This window comes from Pelophylax lessonae (assembly GCF_965119305.1).
Source record: "Pelophylax lessonae genome assembly, chromosome: 1".
NCBI lineage: Eukaryota > Metazoa > Chordata > Amphibia > Anura > Ranidae > Pelophylax > Pelophylax lessonae.
Genome location: NC_138768.1, coordinates 158340656 through 158357650, shown reverse-complemented (window position 1 = coordinate 158357650; position 16995 = coordinate 158340656).

Below are 16995 nucleotides of genomic sequence, written 5' to 3'. Positions count from 1 at the left end.
TCATAATTTTTAGACTGTACAGTAGTTTATGGATTCGTATATTTCTGGAGGATGATCAGGAATTTGGAATTTCTTGCTAAACTATCATTGCTTAGAACAGTGATGATCACTGTTCTAAGCAATAGTTTTAGCTCGCATAAATGGCTTTCATTCATGAGAGCTTATTTAACATTTTGATCTGTGACTGGCTACAGCTAATCACATTGTACAGGGTGCTGTGATTGGCCCAAGTATCATGTGAAAGCTGTTGGCAAATCACAGCATCACAATAGTAAGCAAAACAGTCATGAATGGAAGCCATTCAAGACAGCTAAAACTATTGCTTGTAACAGTGATCATCAATGTTATAAGCAATAATAGTGCAAAAACAAAACAAAACATAATCACCCCCCAGAATAGTACATTGTCACAACCATTGTGATTGCATTTGCTATGACATAGTTATCACATGAAACCCTGGCAGATCAAAGTGGCGGGGTATAAATGTACCAGTACATCGCTAAGCCTGTAGCTGCTGCCCCCTTGCAGTAAAAGTACTATGGCTGGATAGCAAGTGGTTAAGCTAGGTTAGAAAAATACAGTTTTTTTGAAAATCGGAATAAACATACTTTCACTATGTGAGGATCCTTCCTTTACTGCACATATATGGAGAGAGGCAATTTGTTTACATATACTGAGGAGCTGGAGGATGACCCACTGGCAAGTTGGAACTGCATGATTTTGGACCTGTGTATGACATGCCATTTTTGACTTACATGCTCATATAATCCGGTGAGTGAGGTTTGAAATCCATGTGGTTTGTTTCTTTTTTATGTTAGAACTATCACCAAGCATGGGGACCTAAAAGTGGATTATTTATAATGTTTGAACTGGTAATATGTAGTTTGAAATAAGAGGCCATACTGTTACTCGTTAGAGAATTGGGGGATTTATTTTTTGTGCATAAATTACTGAAGTCAGAGAATCATTTACAAAATAAGCAAATTGATGTGCTACTTCAATCTCAGGAGCTGCGTACTGGACCTTTTTAGTAGGCCAGTTTAACTTAATTTATTTTTAAAACTGATGGCTGGAGTTGTGCACCCAGAGTTTTTATCGCCTTAAATGGAAACCTGTGTTTCTTTTTCAACAAATCTCTAAAAGTCAAGCCTGTGAACAATTGCATTAAACTGATGGGAAAAGGGGGCTATAGATAGTAAGATGACTTCCTGAGAACAGTAGGTGGGAAAACATGCTTGTGACATAGCAAGGTGGTAACTGCTGCCATCTGGTAACATCACAAATGATTAAAAGCTGTCCATGCTTGCTGATTACTATTTTATACTTTTTAGGAGGATTGGGCCTACTTTGAAATATTTAACTTGGAATAATTTTTTACTTGGCAAGGGGATTTTCACATTTAGTGACTGTGGTGAAAATTCACTTTGCAAACAATACTGATTTATGTGCAAGCAAAATAAAAAAAAAAAAAAAAAAAGAAAAGTATGCTTGCATGCACATATTCAGATGATAGAAGTCACTGGTCTGGACGGGGACTTGCAGTCCTTGATGAAAGCTGATAAACACTCTCCTGCTCTAGCAATGCTTCGTAAAATAGAAACCACAAGTGTGAAACTCAATTTAGCATTGACCACAAAGGCTGAGAAGAGTGTACGATGGGATGCTGCCAGATTCTATATCCATGAGGCAAAATAGGTACCTTGCTGGCATATAAAATGTCCCCTAGAATTAGAAGTCATGCAATACCCAAAATGAAATGCCTTGGGTGTATGTTATCTCAAAACTCGCAAAAGGTCTTGGGTGCCTTTCAAAAAAACCCCGACCTTAAATACTGCCTACATCTCAGTGGTGCCTAAACCTCAGAAAGATTCTAGCATGGTTGAAAATGATCATCCAATTTCCTTAATTAACAATGATCTTAGGTTGCTGACTAAAATCATGGCAAATAGATTATCCTCCTTTACTAATATCTATATTCACAAGGACCAGGTAGAGTTTATTCCAGGAAGGCAGGGTCCTGACCATATTAGAAGGGCTGTGGAAATGATTTCTCTTCTACACTCCTGGTGGGATGGGAGGCAGGCTCAGGAAGGCCTTTTGCTTTATATTGACTTGCAAAAGGCCTTTGAGTCGGTGTCCTGGCCCTATTTGTTCGCTATCATAGAGGAATATTTTGATGCTGACACAGATATATGTGTTTCAGAAATTACCCCTCTTTTGAAAACGCAGTAAATCCACCTCGGAGCCCTTTTACCAAACAACCCCCGGTAACTATTTAGCATACCCTACAAAGGTACATGACCCCATACTCCACCATCTATTCCAAACAAGAAAGATGGCTGAATAATATACTAATATCATTATACACACTCTCTCTAATCCCCTATAAATGTCACCAGAGACGCCACTGTGACCTACACTTTTGGCAGCCTCGCTGAAGCCCCTCGAGGGAAGGACACCACCTGGCAGCTCATCTTGGCCCACTGTCCACACCTCCCACAGCAGACTCTTCATCAGCCTTCTTGATCTTACCTGCTGCGACTCTCTTGTTGCACTTGAATATTCATTTGGTATGCACTCTTTACGTTGTTGTCTTCTTTTTTATATCCTAATATGGAATGTTACCTACACATGGTACAATACAGTAACTAACATAATACTATTTACTGCATTGTTTAGGAAATCAATGTTCTCCATCTCCAGACCCCTGAAGAAAGGCATATCTGCCTGAAACGCATAGGGTTGGAGGATTTCCTCATCTATTTCATCATATACCCTACAGCATATGTATTACCTACATCTCACATATGGTTCTACACCCACACTCCGCATTTCTTTATATGTAATAAAATTGTATAATACTAGATCTTCTTTGATCTATTTTACTTTGTTGATATTTAAATAAACAAATGATTTAATTCTACTCTTTTTGGAAGTGTGATTGCTGCTAAAGTCCCACCCCTAGGGGGAACCCTTTCCTGTTTTGTTACAGTTATTTTGGGATGTTGGCAACCCACTTTCAGCTTTTCCTATAACTGGGGACACAGTTCTGAACTCATTATATACTTCTTGAGTAAAAATCTAATAAAATGTTATTCTTTATGGTATTAAGGTTTAAACATGTGCTGAAGACATAGATTTAGTCAATGTGATATATAGCATAGATTTGCAAAGAAGATCTTATATGCTCCCAGGACCCAGGGTAGGCTTGGAACCCTGAATTTGTGGCTGTATCATTAAGCAATGCAGCTGACACTGTTATCAGTAGTTTACTCCACTTGTGAAAAACCAGAATGGGTACAGATGGAAAGATCAGCTATGTGACCCTTTTCTGTGGACTTTGTGATGTGCCAAACCACTAGGGCCTGCTCAGTGATTATGATCTCATTATCCTACATTATCTCATGGTGACATAGGCGGAACTCCAAAAAATTTTACGTACCTATATAATCATTAATAATAATTAAATGACACTCAGACTTGCATATATATGGTATGATATGGCCGAGGCCTTTTATTAAATTAACATAACAACATACATAAACTAGTTCAGCCCTAGAGCTCGAACTAGCAAACAAATATATATCCTATATATATATATATATATATATATATATATATATGTATATAAAATTATATATATATATAACCACTGTAACTTAGCCCTAAAGCTCAAGTTACCCGACTTTGACAATATTTTAATAACACATTACAAAAAGCTCACAATAACCAACACCAATTACTGGAATCGAGGGCGGGATGAATTCCTGCTCTGCTCCTGCTAACTGCCAAAATATTGACTACCTTATCTATTTTTATAGGGAATCAGTCAGCTTCAAGGTGGTCAAATTTTGCAATTTTAACCAATTAACGGTAAGTTCTTCTTTCTAACTGACCAATCATTTTCATTCCCTAAACTGACCAATCCCTAACTCATGCTTATTTAGCCAATCCATAACGACTATAATGGACCTTATGACCTTTTGTTGTCCTGCCATGTCCCCATACATGCAGAGTGAGTACTATGACTCACACTGCATTTTCATGGTGACATAGGCGGAACTCCAAAAATTTTTACTTACCTATATAATTATTAATAATAATTAAATGACACTCAGACTTGAATATATATGGTATGATATGGCCGAGGCCTTTTATTAAATTAACATAACAACATACATAAACTAGTTCAGCCCTAGAGCTCGAACTAGCAAACAAATATATATCATATGTATATATATATATATATATATATATATATAATTATATATATATATATAACCACTGTAACTTAGCCCTGAAGCTTAAGTTACCCAACTTTGACAATATTTTAATAACACATTACCCACAAGCCTTGCACAGATTTACTTATGTGCAAGGCACCACCACCAAACCTGCGGCCCTCTCTATGCAAGTCTGCAGATCCAAGTTAAAGATGTCTATAGCAACATCTGAAAGATGAATCCCATCATTCCTATAAAAACCCTGCAACCCACCTTCCAGGTCCAAGTGTCTAAACGAAAACCCGCCAATATAAGGCATGAATTTAGACACTTCCTATTTCTATTCAAAAATCTAAAATTGTCAGAAAACCATACTAAGCGTGGCACAATTTCTGAAAAAACAAAATTACATTCTGGAAATTGGGATTTAAAAAATAGCAAATCAGTTTTAATGTTAAGCAAAAGATCAATAAGCTTCCTAGAACTGAGATCATTTCCCCCTACATGAAAAATAATAACATCTGGCTTAGGCCAGCAATGACTCAGATCATCAAAAACACCAATTAGCTCAGTCCACTTCATACCTCTGTTGCCAAACCAAAAAGTACGAATAGTGGATTGCAATATTCCCAAATTGGTGCCATAAATCCGCAAAGATGCTCTTCGGTGGGCCCAAAAAATGTATGAATGTCCAATAATCCATGTAATCCTAGGTGGACCTGCAATCAAAGGTAATATTTAGGATGAATGTACGTCTTAAAAGCATCAGAGTGCCATCTGCCCATTGCCTTAATGGAAGAATCTGACATACCAAAATTAGCGGCCGTAGTAGCAGCACCCATCCTAAAAGAATGGGAGGATATGGGCAGATGGCTCAAATTTAAACTAAATAAGCATTTCTTCAAAATGGCGCCAAATTGAAAAATAGTGAGAGGCAAACCATCAGCATGAATAAAGAAATGATAAAATGGTAACGGCCGAAGACATACAAATCTCTCAGCCAAAGAAACTGGGCAAATCGCCAGATCCTCATACCTGAGTAAAGAAATCCATTGTCCTCGACCTAATTGGTCAGTTTTAGAACGCCTAAGAAAAATGCGCAAATTATTATTCACAATGGAAACATCACCATAAACAAGACCATTCATTGCATTGGATTTAGAAACCACCAGTTCAGATATGCGGAATGCTCCGAAATAACAAAAAGAAAACGCACAAGAGAATAAAAGGGCCTCAAACTTCGAGGAGCAAACAGAAGATGTAGCAGAGCAAATGTCTTTAGGGAGAGATAAGGACAGTGCAAACCTACGATCAACATTCACATGCCCTTTCTTATAACCCCTCAATGCCGTCTTGACAGAGAAAAGTTGAAGGCAAGATGGACCACCATGAAGTTTAAGGAAAAATTAAATTCCAGCCAAAGTTTTACCACATGGGAATAAGAGTACCCATAGCCCATCAAAATGTCCAAAAAAGACAGAATAACGGATTCTGTAACTGGAAACCGATGGAAACCTTTGGCCTGAGTAAATGAAACCCACATATTCCATGCAGAGCAATAAGAACGCCATGTGGAAGGCACCACTGAATCCTTGACAGCCACAGCAACATTTTTCAAATCAAATCCCACAAATGTGGAGGGCAAGGAAGGCTCGACTGATCCGCTCCATGTACCAAATCGAAAAAATGGTCTGCCTGTAAGCGAGATAAAGAATTCGCAATCGTGTTAGAGTAACCAGAAACATACTTGGCCTTCAACCATATATTATATTTCAAATATACGTACCTAAGAAGAGAAATTACTGGCAGAGAACGAGAAGAAAGGCAATTAACTGCAAACACAATTCCCTTGTTGTCAGAATGCAACAATATCCTTCTATTAATAAAATGCGTACCCCACAGCTCTAATGACACAACTACAGGGAACAACTCAAGGAGAACAATGCTACTAATCGCACCTTTTTCTACCCAATCAGTATGCCATGCGCCAGCGGACCAATGCCCATTCCAGAAAGCCCCGTAGCCATGTGCACCAGAAGCATCCGTATACAAAGCTAAAGCATCAGCAGAGCAAAATTGCTCTTGCCATACTGACGAGCCATTAAAATTCTGCAAAAACTCAAACCAAACCAACAAATCTGCTTTAACAGCAGGTGACAGAATTACATAACTGGAAGGAGATAAACCAGCAATTGCCCTATATAAATGTTTGGTAAATGCCCTGCCCATAGGCATAACTCTGGACACAAAGTTCAGCAAGCCCAACAAAGATTGCACAACTTTCAGACGATCCTTATCTTTCAACAAAAGGGAATGTAAAAGACATTTATCAATCTTGTCCATAGGCAGTCTGAAAACCATGGCAATGGTATCAATCAGGATACCAAGAAATTCCAAACATGTCGTGGGCAAAACCGTTTTGCTTTCAGCCAAAGGTACACCAAAGGCCTGACAAATAATTTTGAATTCAGTTAAAATAAACAAGCATTCAAAATTGTCAGGCTTACCAATAAACAAGAAGTTGTCCAAGTAATGTAAAATCCCATTTGAACCAGTTTTAAATGACACCACCCACTCTAAAAAACTCGAAAATAACTCGAAATATGAACACGAAATAGAGCAGCCCATGGGCAAGCATTTGTCGAAAAAGAAATTATTCTCAAAAACAAAACCTAATGAATTGAAGGCCGCCGGATTAATAGGTAGCAAACGAAAAGCTGATTTAATGTCTACTTTAGCAATTAAGGCTGCAGAACCTACACACCTGATTTTTTCCAGAGCATCTTCAAAAGATGCATAGGACACTGAGCAAAGTGACGAGTCAATGTCATCATTCAACGATAATCCTTCAGGGAAAGAAAGGTGGTGAATTAATCGAAATTCCCCAGGCTCCTCCTTTGGAATACTACCCAAAGGGGAAACCCTAAAATTTACAAAAGGAGGCAAAGCAAAAGGCCCAGCCACCCTCCCACATTCTACTTCCTTCAAAATGTTTGACCTAACTATAGCAGGATACAAAGCAATTGAAGGCAGATTAGACGTAACTATACAACCTTTACCTGAAAATGAAGGCAATGGAAACTCAAACTGAAAACCAAAAGAGAGTAAGCTGGCAGCTTCACGGTTTGGGTAAGCCTGCAACCAGGGTAGCATTCTTACCAAGTTCACCCGAATTTCCGCTCTTAAGAAAAAGATGATCTTTGGAAGAATTACCAACCAACGAACTACCTTTCTTAAAACATTTAGCAGCAGGGTGAGAGCCAAATAGAACATTCGTGTTTGAACCTACATGTGAGAGGCCATTTACACTGGCCATTATTAAATCCAAAGCATAAACCTTTACGGTGTACTCCTTGAGTAGAAGGCTTTTGCAAATTGGGTTGTTTCTGAGGCAACAGCAAATTCAGCCATAGGCCGACATCCTTAACCCCCCAAGATAGGGACTTATGGATTGATAATTTTTGCCTGAAGGCCTCGTCATAGGCAAACCAACCCATACCAGGAACATTTTTATAGGCCTCCAACATTATGTCCAAGTGTTAAAAAAGGCCACTACACATGTCAGGGCGCCTTTCACCTAAAATACTGGCATAGATACAAAAGCCCTGAAGCCAGTTATTAAACGATCTGGATCGAGACTTCGTTTTGTCATCACCAGCTTTCTCCACATCAAATTTAGAGTACCTGAAACCTGGCAATAATGACAACACATCGATAAAATCTCCATTCCAAATCCTACTCTTAACTGACTCAAGTAAATAAGCCAAGTGGAGAGACACAACAAGGTAATGCTTCCTTAAATGAAATACCAGGGACAGACTTGGTAATAACAGGCACCGGCATCGCAGCAGTACTGTAATCATTAGAACAATTACAAGAACATGCAGCAGAAGGAATAACATCTGTACCCAAACCTGGAAAGGAAGAAGCACTAACACTTGTACTGGCTAAACACCTTCCCCAACAATAACATTACTAGCAACATTAGCAGACATCATATCATTACAAAATGATGATAAAAAATTACAAATTTTAGAAACAATCACATTAGAAAACTGCTCACCTTCAGTTACTGCGTCACTACGGACCCCAGTAACATTTGCAGGAAGCAGTTGACCCGCAGAAACTCGTTCAGAAGGAGCAGCCACCGACACTGGAACCGTTGTGATGCTTGAAACGACAGGAACCTCTGATGCACTGCAATCACCGCCGGCTGCCGACTCACAATCCTGTGGAAAAGGGGGGACGTTAACCGGGCGGGGGACCTAATGATGGGCACCAACAGTACCTTTATTAGAAAACCTCCCCTTCTTGTGTTTGCAAGCCGCATATGTAGCATCCATAGCAGGACCAGGAGCAAATCTACTCAGGCGTTTAGCCATCCGACGCCGACGACCTCCATCCTGACCGGAACCGCCGGGCTCATCTTGATGACGCAGCCAGATATCGTCACCGGGGTCACTCACTGCATGAGCCGTAATAGGATGACCACTCTGCCCGGAAGCCGCATCATCACGGAGGTCAGCCGGAACAGGAAACACAGCATCAGCGATCGACGAAGACTGCGGCTGCGACCGAATATCCTGCGGAGCAATGGACAGGCATTTCTCCATCCACGCTTCGCCATCCTCGCAGCCAGCTCTCTCCATCAATCTACGCAACAAGGACTCCATCACAGGTAACAGCACAACACGATATCCAAATGAAAAAAGGCTACAGTCACCTGGGCTAGAACCCAAAAACTTCACCATGATAAGCCTGTTACCTTAACCGCTATGCTATAGCCCCAAGATGAATTCCTGCTCTGCTCCTGCTAACTGCCAAAATATTGACTACCTTATCTATTTTTATAGGGAATAAGTCAGCTTCAAGGTGGTCAAATTTTGCAATTTTAACCAATTAACGGTAAGTTCTTCTTTCTAACTGACCAATCATTTTCATTCCCTAAACTGACCAATCCCTAACTCATGTTTATTTAGCCAATCCATAACGACTATAACGGAACTTATGACCTTTTGTTGTCCTGCCATGTCCCCATACATGCAGAGTGAGTACTATGAATCACACTGCATTTTCATTCCTTAGCACTGTTGGGCAAATTACGATAATTTAATATCTCAGTTTAACCCCCTAGCCCACATATTTAATAACCCCAAATTCCCTCCAGGTATGGACGTTAGGGTGTTTAAATAATGGTTAGATAAAGAAATTTAAAGAATTGGGCACTATTTTACCCTAACTAGATCCTTCACCTTAGCCAACTGTGTATCTAAGCTTGACTTACCACAATTTGAATTTTTTTAGTTCTATCAAATTAAAAATTTTTTGAAATTCAAATGCCCGGTGTGGCAAGAAGGCACTTCTTTTTCCCTATATGAAAAAATTGTGTAATGCTGATAAAGGGCATAGAGGAGGAATCTCACTATTTTATGGTTTGTTGCTAAATCCTCCTGTAAAATTATTTACATGGTGCACTGAGACAGGAGTTTGTCATCTGACACAACATTGGTTTTCCGAGGTAGGAGGACTCAGTTTAATTTGATATCCTTGTTTATTTTTATGTATGACAACTTTGGAAAATGGCTGTGATATGATATCTGTTGCTTTTTTTTCTGCTATGACATGATATAATATCTTATAAGTGCAGCCAAGAGACTTTAGCTATGTTTTTTTACAATTTTTGGATGTGGTTTTATTCCATTCTTTGTACCTGTAAAATTAAAAAAAAACCTCAATAAACACATTGAACGACAGATAATAGAAGTCAGCATAGCTTCATCTCATTCATTAAGTTAAGAAAAAATTCCCATGAAAATAAAAAATTTCTATTGCTATGCAATGTGTATAGGTCACCTAAAGAGGATTGTGTTCCAATCCACAAAGCTGAAGTTATACTATAAAGGCTTGCTCATATTAGCAGCTGTCTTTCAGAGGATGGCTTACAGGCAACTAGGAGGCAATATTGTACATGTGCGGTGCTTGATTTAACCCATAAAATCTTGCACCACTTGCTGGGTAGTTGCAGCATGGCCCACTTACTTGAATGGGTCCCATTTGGAAGTAGTATTTCCCGCCAAACTTGACAGGGGGTATATTTTTTCTGCAGCAAGAGTACAACCCTGTCTGGCCAATAGGTTTAGGAAAAGGAGGGGGCTAACCACCCCCCCCCATCTATCCAATCACAAGTGTGAAGGAGCCCTAACTGTTATTCTTTAAATTAAGCTAAAATATAAAGCTCTGTTTGTTGGCGGAAGTGTCACATGCGCTGTCAATTGTTCTGCTTCCTTGTCTCATTGAGCAGAAGCTGTTCAATTTTGTGATGGTCTGCAGTGTTTGTTACCACCCTCTAAGATGGTACTGAATGGCCCAATGCTCACATAAGTATCACAAATTACATTTGGCTAATTTACATAAATCCCTTAATTTGCATATTGACAAAGTTCTTTACATCATATGTTGATCACATTCACTCACACTTCTGGAAAAAAAAGAGACAAAAAAGTATTTTAAATGATTGTTCCACTGACATGCCTTGCATTCAAAACATGGCAATGCTTTCCACTAATACATTTTTTTAAAAGCTACTGGATGTTTTTGGAATCTGCATGTTCAGTCACATCCATGATAACAGATATTAACTTGCATTCTCTATTTAAATTGTACTCAGCACTTCTGAGAAAACGTCAGTGTTAACTTTGAAATTGACATTCATGTAGAATAATTTGTCTATTAAAAATCTTTGGTGCATTAAACTGTAAATGTAAGTGTTTCTGCAAAGAAAAATAAGTAAAACATGAGTAGCAGCATTTTGTTATAATTCATGCTTACACAGTACTAGTCTGGATGTGGCTTTTTGTGTCCACGACTTAAAAATGCTGCACAAATATCTGTTTTACCTAATTTACATTGCCAACAAAATATTGTTTTATTCTATAGAAAGTTCAGTCTGTAATTCCCATAACAGGGCAAAGTAACAGGTTTATTTCCTATTCTGCTACACCTGCTGGTGGTACTTATTTTTGAAGTTCCAAGATTCCTGTGAAATAATAGGTATATTTAAGTATGTGGGAACATGGGACTCTCTCTAGCTTCCTATGAGGCTTTTAAGTGATCATATCACTTTGCTCAAAATGTTTCACTTTGAAGTAAAATATTTACCGTACATATTCTTAACAAGCCATTAGAAAGCTTTAAAGCAAGCTCTTACTGACCTCTGTAATTACAGCCACTGTGAAGTAAATCATCCTTACATTTCACCACAGAAGCACCAAAGTTGTTTAAAGAAGACTTACGGTCTCCCTTTTTTTAAAATGTGTTGCAACACTTAATTATAAGTGCATCTGCACTTACAGTTTTCTCTTAGCCCCCCTACAAAGTACTACAAATATGTGTTGAGCCTGCCAATTAAGTCTACCTAATGCAGCTTTCTGCGCTATGGTGGCAACAATGCTGCACTGCTTCTAAATTCAGAACAGAATTGATATTCCCATTTAGGCTGTGCCTTCTGGAACTACAGTAGGATGAAAAAAATGTTGTAGGAGGCATGCCTATTAGCATTTTCACTGCTGATTCACAAGCTTATAGCTTGTCAGTCAACACCTGGCCACACCTAGTCCTACCCACCTTAGTCAGGAAAGGCAAAGCAAGTTTTTTGTTTACCTAATAAGGCTTGTGCATCCCATACCAAACAAAAGTATAAAATGCGCTCGTGTAACTAGTGATAATAAACACAGCTGCTTACCAATAGTAAGACAAACTAAATAAACATATGTATTATATACAGTATATTGCTGCGCTAACATAGTGAAAATAAATTGCTAAAAACAAAACTCTGTATATATATAAGAGTATATAAAATAGTCCAAATCCAATATGTGTCGTAAGGAAAACACCACTGATATTGTGCAGAGGTCGTGTTACTCCATAAATGTAAAATTTTGTTTGCTTATTAGGTAAAAAGCTTACAAGCATAATAAAAACTTATTTACATATATACAAAATAAATAAAAAATATATAAACAAAAATAGCTTACATCGGCATAGAAACAGAAAATTGCTTTTTGGCAAAAAAAAAAAAAAACATAAAGAAAACTAAATATACCAACCAAGACACATTTTCATATTATTTTCATGATTCAACTCAACAAAGCCCTAACCTCCACCTAAACACACCCTCAAGAAAAAATTACACATTTAAACCATGCATGCAGCCTTTTTTTCCAAAAATCTGATCTTATAAAAAATCTAGGGGATGTGAAAATACAGAAAGAAAGGCCGTACACCCAGAGAATGACAAACAGCAGCTACGGAGACCTGATATTCCTCCATGCCTTTGTCCAGGCTTCCGGGGTGGCCACCTGTCCTTCTCAAGACCCCGAATCTTCCCAACCTCACCCAGAATGTTGTGCACCACCACCTCGACAGGAAGGACTTTTTTCAGAGAGGTAACCTGACACCGTGCATCCACGTGAAGTAACAGACTACTAAGCTAACTTGAAAAAGTGTCTCAAAATCAAAATTCCGAAGTGTCTCAAAAGACACATACCACACGACCGATCTGGATAACTCAAGCGGGAAAGGAAAGGGATACACGGAGCCCCACCCTCCCGCATTGACTTCTATATTGAAGGGGCACTGTGGCAAGAAATAGTCCATCAGCTCCTCCACACCGCTACACTCCACTCTTGGACAACCACAGTTCTCCACAGAGCGATGCTTTAAGTTGCCCTTCACATACAGTCTGCCATGGAATCAAACCTGCTGAGCAAAAATAAGGCCATGTTTCGAGCACCTACTGATTTTATGCTGGCAACATTAATGGTCGCCACATTCAGTGGAGTGGGAACCACTATCATGATGATTTGGGTACACGTTTCTTAGCCTGCTTACACTGCTCCCTACTTGGAGACTTTACACTGAACTCAATGTTCCTTGTGATTCCTCTTTCATGGAAATCCCTGACTCACCCCCCAAAAGCATTTGACACCTCCATCCTCCCAGGTTCAGGAGCACTGACATCCTCCTTCTCCGCCTCTTACCATTTTTGCCTTCAACCATTCCATATCCTCATTTGAAAATCCTCCTGCCCCCCAGGACATCCTCAGCCAACCCCCCCCCCATTAACCCCTCTCCCTACATCATTCATCTAATTTCCACATCATTCACCTTGCATTCTGCACCAGACACACCATTCCCTTCCCCTTCCCACCTTCCCCCCATCATCATCCAATCCTTCACCCACTCCACCCTTCGGCATCTGCTGACCTCCAGCCCCCACTTCTGCCATGCAGAGGAAGAGGGGCTGGCACAACTATACATGCTGGTACAGCACTCTCTACTGCCTTCACTACTCTAGGAGAAACAACAGATGCAGACAAAGACTTGACAACCTCACTTTCTGACACTGACTGGGGAACCACAGACTGGGGGGGACACGGACACCACAGACAGTCTCACAGACACAGATTCTGATGGGAAAGAGACACTAGGATCCCCTGACACAACCTCAGCCAATCTTCCCTATCCAGATGAAAGAATTCCTCCACTAGCTCTGGCTTATTGTGCAAAGCCTTAGGGCACTGGCTATAAGTGTGACCGACCTTATCACATAGGTTATACCTAATGATCTTACAGTCCCTTACCAGATGCCCTAGTTTATGGCACGAAGAGCACTTCTGTTCTGGACAGAAAGAGGAAAAATGTCCCTTTGCACCACATTTAAGGCACAGCTATGGTTGACCAGGGTAGAAGATGGTAAGCCTACCTCTACCAATAAAAGCAGAGGAGGGCAAATACTGGACCACATTCTCCCATGACCACTCACCCATCTAGATTCCTCTATCATCCACAATCTTTTTTAGGGGGCACAATGTTTCACCAAGCCTCCTCAACCAGACCCATAAATCCTAAGGGGTATACACTCATTCATTGTCATATAGTTACATTCTTTATTAAGGGCTGTCAATAAACAAATAAACTTTAGGGACAAGCCCCTTCCAGTCCGACTGGCTCAAACCCCTCCCAAAACAGTGACTCTAGATGCACAAATGATAAATCATTTTCATAGAATCTGTCGGACTGACGAGAGCATATATATATCCTCTGCCTTAAATCCCATGGCTAGGATCCTATCCACAACCACCCTCCTGATAGGCAGAATGCTTCCTCCTTCCCACCTGAGCTGTACCACATTCCTGCATTTAATGGAAGAAGGTGCGTTAGTTAAGAGCCCCACAACTGCCTCCCTTCCAGAAGCAGCATGACCTTGTCCAGACACAGCCCTAGCATAGCTGGCACAGAATTTCTGGATTTAGATAAATTTACTGGCTGCATAGAAACTTCAGAATTCAAGTTTGGCAAATTACCAATTACCTGATCCTCCCCCATCCCCCTTGACACAGCAGCCCCACTCACTATAGTCCCAGAAGTACCACAATTACTAGTAGTCCCATTATTAGATGAAGTCTTCTGCTTAGAAAAACCACCAGCTGTTTTAGTGTCGATGCAGCACTCCTGCTTTTTAGTCCTAGTGTCCATGTGGGACTCCTGCCTCTTGTTCTCACAGCCAGCAGAAAAATCTTTGTCTGGATTCCCACCATCTCCTCCTGCATTGCTTGCCATTTGTAAGGATCCATTGACAGATGTAATCTCTTTGTCCACAGCAGAAATCACAGGAAAGTTCTCCATACACTAAGAGAGATTCTTCATAGGAACTCTTTCACAGTTACAGCATGTCCACCATTTGCAGATACCATTTGCAGACACTCTAGCATTGCCACCATTTTGATGAGACTAATTAAATTAACATTTTACCACAACTTTCTCCCTTACAGGCTGAGGGACAACATCCTCCTCCTCATCTTCACCTGACGAGTCGGTGGAAAAACGAAACTTCCTGCCACTCAAGGGAGATTCCATTTTCTGCAATGGCTTGCAGCAATCCGCCATTTTCCTCAACCTCCTCCTGAGATGAGTGTATAAATTAAGTCACGCTCAGTGATTACAGAACAAATAAATGTCCAAAGATTAAATAAATGTCCAAAAAATATCAAATTCATAAGTCCTGATAGTGAAGTATATATAAATTGATTGAATAGTCTTAAAGTCCAAAAATAATATGAAATTAATTCGGTCAGCACAACAAGGAATCCAATCTACCTTAGGTAATGCGCTTACCAGATAAATTATTAATAAGTGCAGGGTATTGCTCCAAAACAACTTGATAGAAGATGTCCCAGATAGTACTCACGGGATAGAATGGCATGGGATCATGGAAGAAAGAAAGCACGCCATAGCATACTACCCTTACACAATATGATAATATTACACCCTCCCACCCTCCCAGGCTGCTGGGGAGGGAGGGGGGCAGATACAGACTCAGACACAACAGAACCTAAAAAAAGGAATAGTACTGGGTCCTCCATGTAAAGCCACTTCCTTACCTCACATCTGTACTGTTGCCATTGCTGTGGCATCCACCCTCTGGCTGGTGCTGGTACTGGCACAGGCACTTTTCTTCATCTGTTGGAATCTCTCCTCATTCTCATACTTCTTAAACATACTGCTGCTCTCCTTCAGAGAGGTGACCAACTTCTCCTGCTCTTTTAATGTCTCCTCCAGAGACTTCAGCTTGGAGTCTTCCCTCTTACTGATCCCAGTCTTACTATGCAGAGATTTCCTTTTCCTGAAATCGGCTTTTAGGACAGCAAGCTTCTATTCTTCCTTAGTAATACTGTGAAGTATATTCACCAATCTGTCCTGGAAGGCTGGTAAGAACTCCCCTTGCATAGGGGCAAGTCTAGGATCCATTGCAGCTTGAGCATGTGGTGTAGGCCTCAGATCCTCTGGGGAGCCTCCACCTTCATCTTCCCCAGCTTGCTCCATGATAGCTGGGAAGAAGCCTGCAGGAGAGACCCCAGGCTTGATTTTTCTCCCAGCTGAAACCACATTAGAGTGAGCCAGCAGCCCGTTGCAGAACTCCATAAATGTAGTCAACACGTGAGCCATCACCAATGCACTCTTAGCAGTAGGAAAAAGGGGGGGGGGGAGGAGAAGAGGTGGATGAAGAATGGAATGGTATCAAGGGTCCCTTTTTGGATCATGGCCCTGAGTGTCTAATCAAGCCAACCATATCGTGTCAATTTTTTGGGGGACAATTTCGACTTTCGTAGGTTAACTTGTAAAATGGTAAAACATTATAAATATAATTTCTCCAGGAATTCAAAGTAGGAGGGGTAGGGAGTTTTCAATGCAAGAGCATAAAAAAATTCATAGAAAGGAACAGTTTAAGATGTCTTCTGACTACAACATCTTCCATCACACCTAGTATGATGCCTCTGATTGCAAGGTAAGATCACAGATGTAATTTAAAACCACCAATTCCCAGAATGGACATATATGAGGGCATGACCACACCATATGTATGAACATAGCAATGTTCATAGTGTAAAGCTATAGATACAAGGTGTTTTTTATAGGATTAAAAACACTTACAATATTGGAGATAAAATCAGGCCTTCAAATAGTAATCGTGTAGAGACCATCATGGAATGCAATGGCTTAGAAAGAGCTGGATCCAACACGTTTTGCCTAATGAGACATCACCCCCAGATGATGTCTCATTAGACGAAACGTGTCTGTTCAAGCTCTTTCTAAGCCATTGTGTTTTATGATAATCTCTACACCATTACTATTTGAAGGCCTAATTTTATCTGCTATATTGTGTTTTGAATCCTATAATAAACACCTTGTATCTACAGTTTTTTGGAGGCTC